This window comes from Mauremys mutica, chromosome 26 (assembly GCF_020497125.1).
Source record: "Mauremys mutica isolate MM-2020 ecotype Southern chromosome 26, ASM2049712v1, whole genome shotgun sequence".
NCBI classification, from domain to species: Eukaryota; Metazoa; Chordata; order Testudines; family Geoemydidae; genus Mauremys; species Mauremys mutica.
Genome location: NC_059097.1, coordinates 12,794,956 through 12,801,431, shown reverse-complemented (window position 1 = coordinate 12,801,431; position 6,476 = coordinate 12,794,956).

Genomic DNA, 6,476 nt, shown 5'->3' with positions numbered 1-6,476 from the left:
AGCGCGAGCTGTGAAGGCCGCCCGGAGGGGAACGACGACGTCTGGCCGGTGTGTTTTGGGAAAGTCGAGGCGGCCACGGCGAGGCGGTTTGGACTGGTACAAAGAACATGTGGAACAAACCCCCCAAAGGACCCTGGACTTAAAAACCCTCCTGAGAGCCGGAGCAATTTGGCGATCGCAGCGGCGCCCGGATGACCTGGGCCCAGGACAGAACTCCCGTCCCCCCCCCTTAAGTTACCCCCCCGGCCTGGCCAGCCTCGGGTCGGGCGAGTGTGAGTATGACAGTGAGTTAGGGCTCGGGGCACGAACTCCCCCGGCCTCTGCGTGACATGGGACGCACCCGTCACTCTCCGCTGTCATTTTATTATTTTATTAATAAAGCTTTAAACGTCGACCCTTGGTGTGTTTCGTTATCTCCTCCCCAAACGATCCTGCGGCTTCAGCCCGATCACCTGACGCCTCGGGCAGACTGGTAACCGAAATCTGCCACCCCACTTGTGCAGGGTCGGGTCGGCACCCCAAGGTGAGCCATGGAGGGGCTGGCTCCCGCGATCCTGGATGCGGGGAGAGGGAGCCAGGCCCCCCCAGAAAACATGGCCAGGCCAGTCGGCTCCATTTCGGGTCACTCCGACTCCTGGTTTTGCGGCGCGGGGGGGGAGAACCCACTGGGATTTTGCAGCATCCGACCAGCAGGGGGCGCCCAACGGTGACCCGAGCACTGTGACTCTTGCCCTGACCGTGACCTCCCCAGCAGCGCCCCCTGCAGGCAGCTCCCTGCATGTTCCCATGGCTGCAGCTTCCCTCCTGGCTCCCCAATGCCCAGCCCCGGGGGTGACCCAGGCAGCTCCCGGCCCTTCAGAGGGTCAGGCCACCAGCGGGCAAGGGGCACCGGCAGTGCTGGGGGGCAGGGGCTGCGGGTCGGGAGTGAGGGGCACCGGCAGCGCTGGGGGGAGCCTGGGGGGATGTGGGTCGGGAGTGAGGGGCACCGGCAGAGCTGGGGGGGCAGGGCTGGGCTGGCAGGGGCTGCGGGTCAGGAGTGAGGGGCACCGGCAGAGCTGGGGAGGGCAGGGGCTGTGGGTCGGGAGTGAGGGGCACCGGCAGAGCTGGGGGGGCAGGGCTGGGCTGGCAGGGGCTGCGGGTCGGGAGTGAGGGGCACCGGCAGAGCTGGGGGGCAGGGGCTGCGGGTCGGGAGTGAGGGGCACCGGCAGCGCAGGGGGGCGCCCGGGGGGATGTGGGTCGGGAGTGAGGGGCACCGGCAGAGCTGGGGGGGCAGGGCTGGGCTGGCAGGGGCTGCGGGTCGGGAGTGAGGGGCACCGGCAGCGCTGGGGGGAGCCCAGGGGGATGTGGGTCGGGAGTGAGGGGCACCGGCAGAGCTGGGGGGGCAGGGCTGGGCTGGCAGGGGCTGCGGGTCGGGACTGAGGGGCACCGGCAGCGCTGGGGGGCAGGGCTGGGCTGGCAGGGGCTGCGGGTCAGGAGTGAGGGGCACCAGCAGAGCTGGGGAGGGAGGGGCTGTGGGTCGGGAGTGAGGGGCACTGGTAGAGCTGGGGGCAGGGCTGGGCTGGCAGGGGCTGTGGGTCGGGAGTGAGGGGCACCGGCAGCGCTGGGGGGGGCAGGGGCTGCGGGTTGGGAGTGAGGGGCACCGGCAGAGCTGGGGGGGCAGGGCTGGGCTGGCAGGGGCTGCGGGTCGGGAGTGAGGGGCACCGGCAGCGCTGGGGGGAGCCAGCGGGGCTGCGGGTAGGTAGGGAGGGGCACCGGCAGAGCTGGGGGGAAAGGGCTGGGCCAGCAGGGGCTGCGGGTCGGGAGTGAGGGGCACCGGCAGAGCTGGGGGAGCAGGGCTGGGCTGGCAGGGGCTGCGGGTCGGGAGTGAGGGGCATCGGCAGGGCTGGGCTGGCAGGGGCTGTGGGTCGGGAGTGAGGGGCACCAGCAGAGCTGGGGAGGGCAGGGGCTGCGGGTCGGGAGTGAGGGGCACCGGCAGCGCTGGGGGGCAGGGCTGGGCTGGCAGGGGCTGCGGGTCAGGAGTGAGGGGCACCGGCAGCGCTGGGGGGGGCAGGGGCTGCGGGTTGGGAGTGAGGGGCACCGGCAGAGCTGGGGGGGCAGGGCTGGGCTGGCAGGGGCTGCGGGTCGGGAGTGAGGGGCACCGGACGCGCTGGGGGGAGCCCAGGGGGCTGCGGGTTGGGAGTGAGGGGCACCGGCAGTGCTGGGGGGAAAGGGCTGGGCCAGCAGGGGCTGCGGGTCGGGAGTGAGGGGCACCGGCAGAGCTGGGGGGCAGGGCTGGGCTGGCAGGGGCTGCGGGTCAGGAGTGAGGGGCACCGGCAGCGCTGGGGGGGGCCGGGGCTGCGGGTGGGGAGTGAGGGGCACCGGCAGAGCGGTGGGGGGAGGGCTGGGCTGGCAGGGGCTGCGGGTCGGGAGTGAGGGGCACCGGCAGCGCTGGGGGGAGCCCAGGGGGCTGCGGGTTGGGAGTGAGGGGCACCGGCAGAGCTGGGGGGAAAGGGCTGGGCCTGCAGGGGCTGCGGGTCGGGAGTGAGGGGCACCGGCAGAGCTGGGGGAGCAGGGCAGGGCAGGCAGGGGCTGCGGGTCGGGAGTGAGGGGCACCGGCAGGGCGGGGGGGGCAGGGGCTGCGGGTCGGGAGTGAGGGGCACCGGCAGAGCTGGGGGAGCAGGGCTGGGCTGGCAGGGGCTGCGGGTCGGGAGTGAGGGGCATCGGCAGAGCTGGGCTGGCAGGGGCTGTGGGTCGGGAGTGAGGGGCACCGGCAGAGCTGGGGGGAAAGGGCTGGGCTGGCAGGGGCTGCGGGTCGGGAGTGAGGGGCATCGGCAGAGCTGGGCTGGCAGGGGCTGTGGGTCGGGAGTGAGGGGCACCAGCAGAGCTGGGGAGGGCAGGGGCTGCGGGTCGGGAGTGAGGGGCACCGGCAGCGCTGGGGGGGGCAGGGGCTGCGGGTCGGGAGTGAGGGGCACCGGCAGCGCTGGGGGGGGCAGGGGCTGCGGGTCGGGAGTGAGGGGCACCGGTAGAGCGGGGGGGAGCCCAGGGGGCAGGATAGGGGGCAGCAGCGGGCGCTGTGTCCCAGGGGGTGGGTTGGGGGGCAGGATAGGGGGCTGCAGGGGGCGCTGTACCCTAGGGAGGAGGTTGAATGAGCCCTGTACTGACAGCGAGATGCCCGGTCCCAGGCCTATCTGGGGCCCGTGGGAAGCAGTGACGGGGGGCGGGGGGTCTGGGCAGCGGCTCACGGACACGGCTTTGCAACCCCCAAGCTGGGGGGCAGGGGGCTGCTGGGCCATAGACGAGCCAGAGGGGGCGGGCAGCTCGGTCACGTAACGCCCTGGCCCCACCCCAGAGGCGGCTGCATCTCAGCACCGGGTGAGGGATCAGCCCCCGGCCCACCCCCGAGGCAGCCGTGTTTGGGTCTGGGAGCCGGGGCCGCCCCATGGAGAGCGTGGGGTGATGGGCCAGGCCGGGGGAGGCGCTGAGCCGGGGGGGGTGCCTCTGGCCTGGGGCGTTAGGCGGACAAGGAAGGAAATGGGGCGCAAGTGGAACTGGCTGCCTGAGTCTGCAGAGAGCCGGAGCCCGTCGCTCCCTGGGGCGTGACCCCCCCCGCCCCTTGCGGGTGCCCACGATGCCCTCGCCATCGACCGGGCGCTTGTCCAGACCCTGCCGCCCAGAGAGGGGCGGGGTGGGAACGTCCTTCTTGGTTTGTGTGAATACCGGGTGCGTGCCTCAGTTTCCCCTCGCTCGTCCCTGGCACAAGGCTCCCCCGGAGCTGCTGTGCCCGACCCCTCCCCTCTCAGATAGGGGGGTTGGGGGGCGGCTCCCCCCGGCCGGTGGGCAAAGGAGAGGACGGAGCGATCGTCACACCACGTAGTCTGCACCGGAGGGCGGGGGAGTAAACCCGTCCTGACCCCTGCAGCGGGCGGCCCTGAAGCATGAGAGTGGCGCCGAGCCGGGCGGCGCTGGGCGGGCGTCTGAGCACCCGCTGCCCGGCCGGCCTGGCGAAGACGCCGAATCAAAAGTGCTCGGGGGGGTGGAACCGATTTGGGGGGGCCTCAAAATGGCCGGAGAAGGTTCGGGTCGGGTCCAGTGCAGTGGGGTGAAGGGCAGCGAAGGGCTCGCGTCACACACCGGCCAGGGCCGGGGCAAGTGCCCAGCTTGGGCAGCAGAATCCCCACCCCGGGGCAGACCCGGGTCTGACCCTTCCCAGCTAAGCACTGCCGCCGTGGGGGTCCGGGTTATTCTTGGGGTGGGGGGGGTCCCGCCAGCTCTCCTCTTGTGCCAGGACGCCTGGGTTCTGCCCTTGGCTCTGTCACTCAGTGTGGGCCCACGGCCGTGTCCTGTGCCTCGGTTTCCCCCGGGTAGAAGGGAGGGAGGCTGCCAGCCCCGCTTCCAGGGCAGGGGGTGCAGCTCAGGGGGTGCCCGGGCTGAGCGCCGCATCCCCTGTGCCCCCCCAGCGGGGCGCCCATGCCCGGGACCCCCTGGGCTTTCAGCCTGGTGCCGCGGTGCCGGAAGGGGCCAGCCGCCGTCCTGGTGCGCACGGGAGCCCGCTCGGTCCCCCCGGGCCTGTTCCCACAATGCACTGGGAGGTTACCCAGCAGCCTTTGCTCCCTGGGGCGCCCCTGCACCTGGGGGTGTAACCCCGAGGCTCTTTCTCCGTGGGGTGTGTTGGGGGTCGGAGTCACGTGGGGGTGGCCCCGGGTAGGGGGGAGGGGCATTTCCTGCGGCTCCGTCCGGCTCTGCCACCCAGCGAGGATGCCATGGGCATCACTTAGCCCCCCCCGCCCCCCAGAGCCAGGAGAGAACCCAGGCGTCCTGGCTCCCGGCCCCCCCTGCTCTAACCCACCAGCCCCCACTCCCCTCCCAGCGCCGGGGAGAGAACCCAGGAGTCCTGGCTCCCAGCCCCCCCTGCTCTGACCCCCCAGCCCCCACTCCCCTCCCAGAGCCGGGGAGAGAACCCAGGAGTCCTGGCTCCCAGCCCCCCCCGCTCTAACCCACCAGCCCCCACTCCCCCCCCAGAGCCAGGAGAGAACCCAGGAGTCCTGGCTCCCAGCCCCCCTGCTCTAACCCACCAGCCCCCACTCCCCTCCCAGAGCCAGGGAGAGAACCCAGGAGTCCTGGCTCCCAGCCCCCCTGCTCTAACCACCTCATACCACAGCGCCCCCTGCTGCCCCCCCTCGTACCACAGCGCCCCCTGCTGCCCCCTGCCTGCCACGTACCACAGTGCCCCCTGCTGCCCCCCCTCGTACCACAGCGCCCTCTGCTGCCCCCACCTCGTACCACAGCGCCCCCTGCTGCCCCCACCTGGTACCACAGCGCCCCCTGCTGCCCCCCCTCGTACCACAGCGCCCCCTGCTGCCCCCACCTGGTACCACAGCGCCCCCTGCTGCCCCCCCTCGTACCACAGCGCCCCCTGCTGCCCCCGGCCTGCCACGTACCACAGTGCCCTCTGCTGCCCCCACCTCGTACCACAGCGCCCCCTGCTGCCCCCACCTGGTACCACAGCGCCCCCTGCTGCCCCCCCTCGTACCACAGCGCCCGCTGCTGCCCCCACCTCGTACCACAGCTCCCCCTGCTTCCCCCACCTTGTACCTCCGCGCCCGCTGCTGCCCCCCCTCGTACCACAGCGCCCCCTGCCTGCCACGTACCACAGCGCCCTCTGCTGCCCCCACCTCGTACCCCAGCGCCCCCTGTTGCCCCCTGCCTCGTACCACAGCGCCCCCTGCTGCCCCCCGCCTGCCTCGTACCACAGCGCCCCCTGCTGTCCCCCCCCTGCCTCGGCCCTCAGCGCCCCCTGCTGCCCCCCGCCCGCCTCGTACCACAGCGCCCCCTGCTGTCCCCCCCTGCCTCGTACCACAGCGCCCCCTGCTGCCCCCCGCCCGCCTCGTACCACAGCGCCCCCTGCTGCCCCCCCGCCCGCCTCGTACCACAGCGCCCCCTGCTGCCCCCCGCTGCGCTCCCAGCAGCCCGGCGCCCCCCGCTGCCCCCCATCAGGCAGGGAATGGAGCTGGGCAGCCCTTGAGACGGAGGGGAATCGCTGGTCTGGTGCAGTGTGGGGCCAGGACACATGGGCGAGCGGCTCAGCGGCAGGGAGACCCGCAGCCACACGCCGTCCCCGGGCCGCCTTCCCTGCCAGCTGCACCCGGGGATAAAGGGGGCCAAGGCCGGCCTGGAGCACAGGGCCCGGGGTGTCGCTGGCGGCTCACCGGAAATCACAGGCTGCGGGCAGAGCGCCAGGTGGGGGGGGGGGTGCCAGGTGGGGGGGCGCTGTGCCAGGCTGGGGGCAGTGGGGGGGGCGGTGCCCCGATGGAGGGCGCTGGGGGGGGGGCGGTGCCGGGCAGGGGGAGCGGTGCCAGGGCGGGAGCCGGGACTCCAGTCCCGCCCCCCTCCCGCCCCATCCCGGCTCCGCCCCCCATCCCGGGCCGGTCACATGGAGGCGGCGGCGCCCGGAGCAGCCCGGCGGCGTGTGCGGGACAAAGGGCGGCGCAGCCCGGATC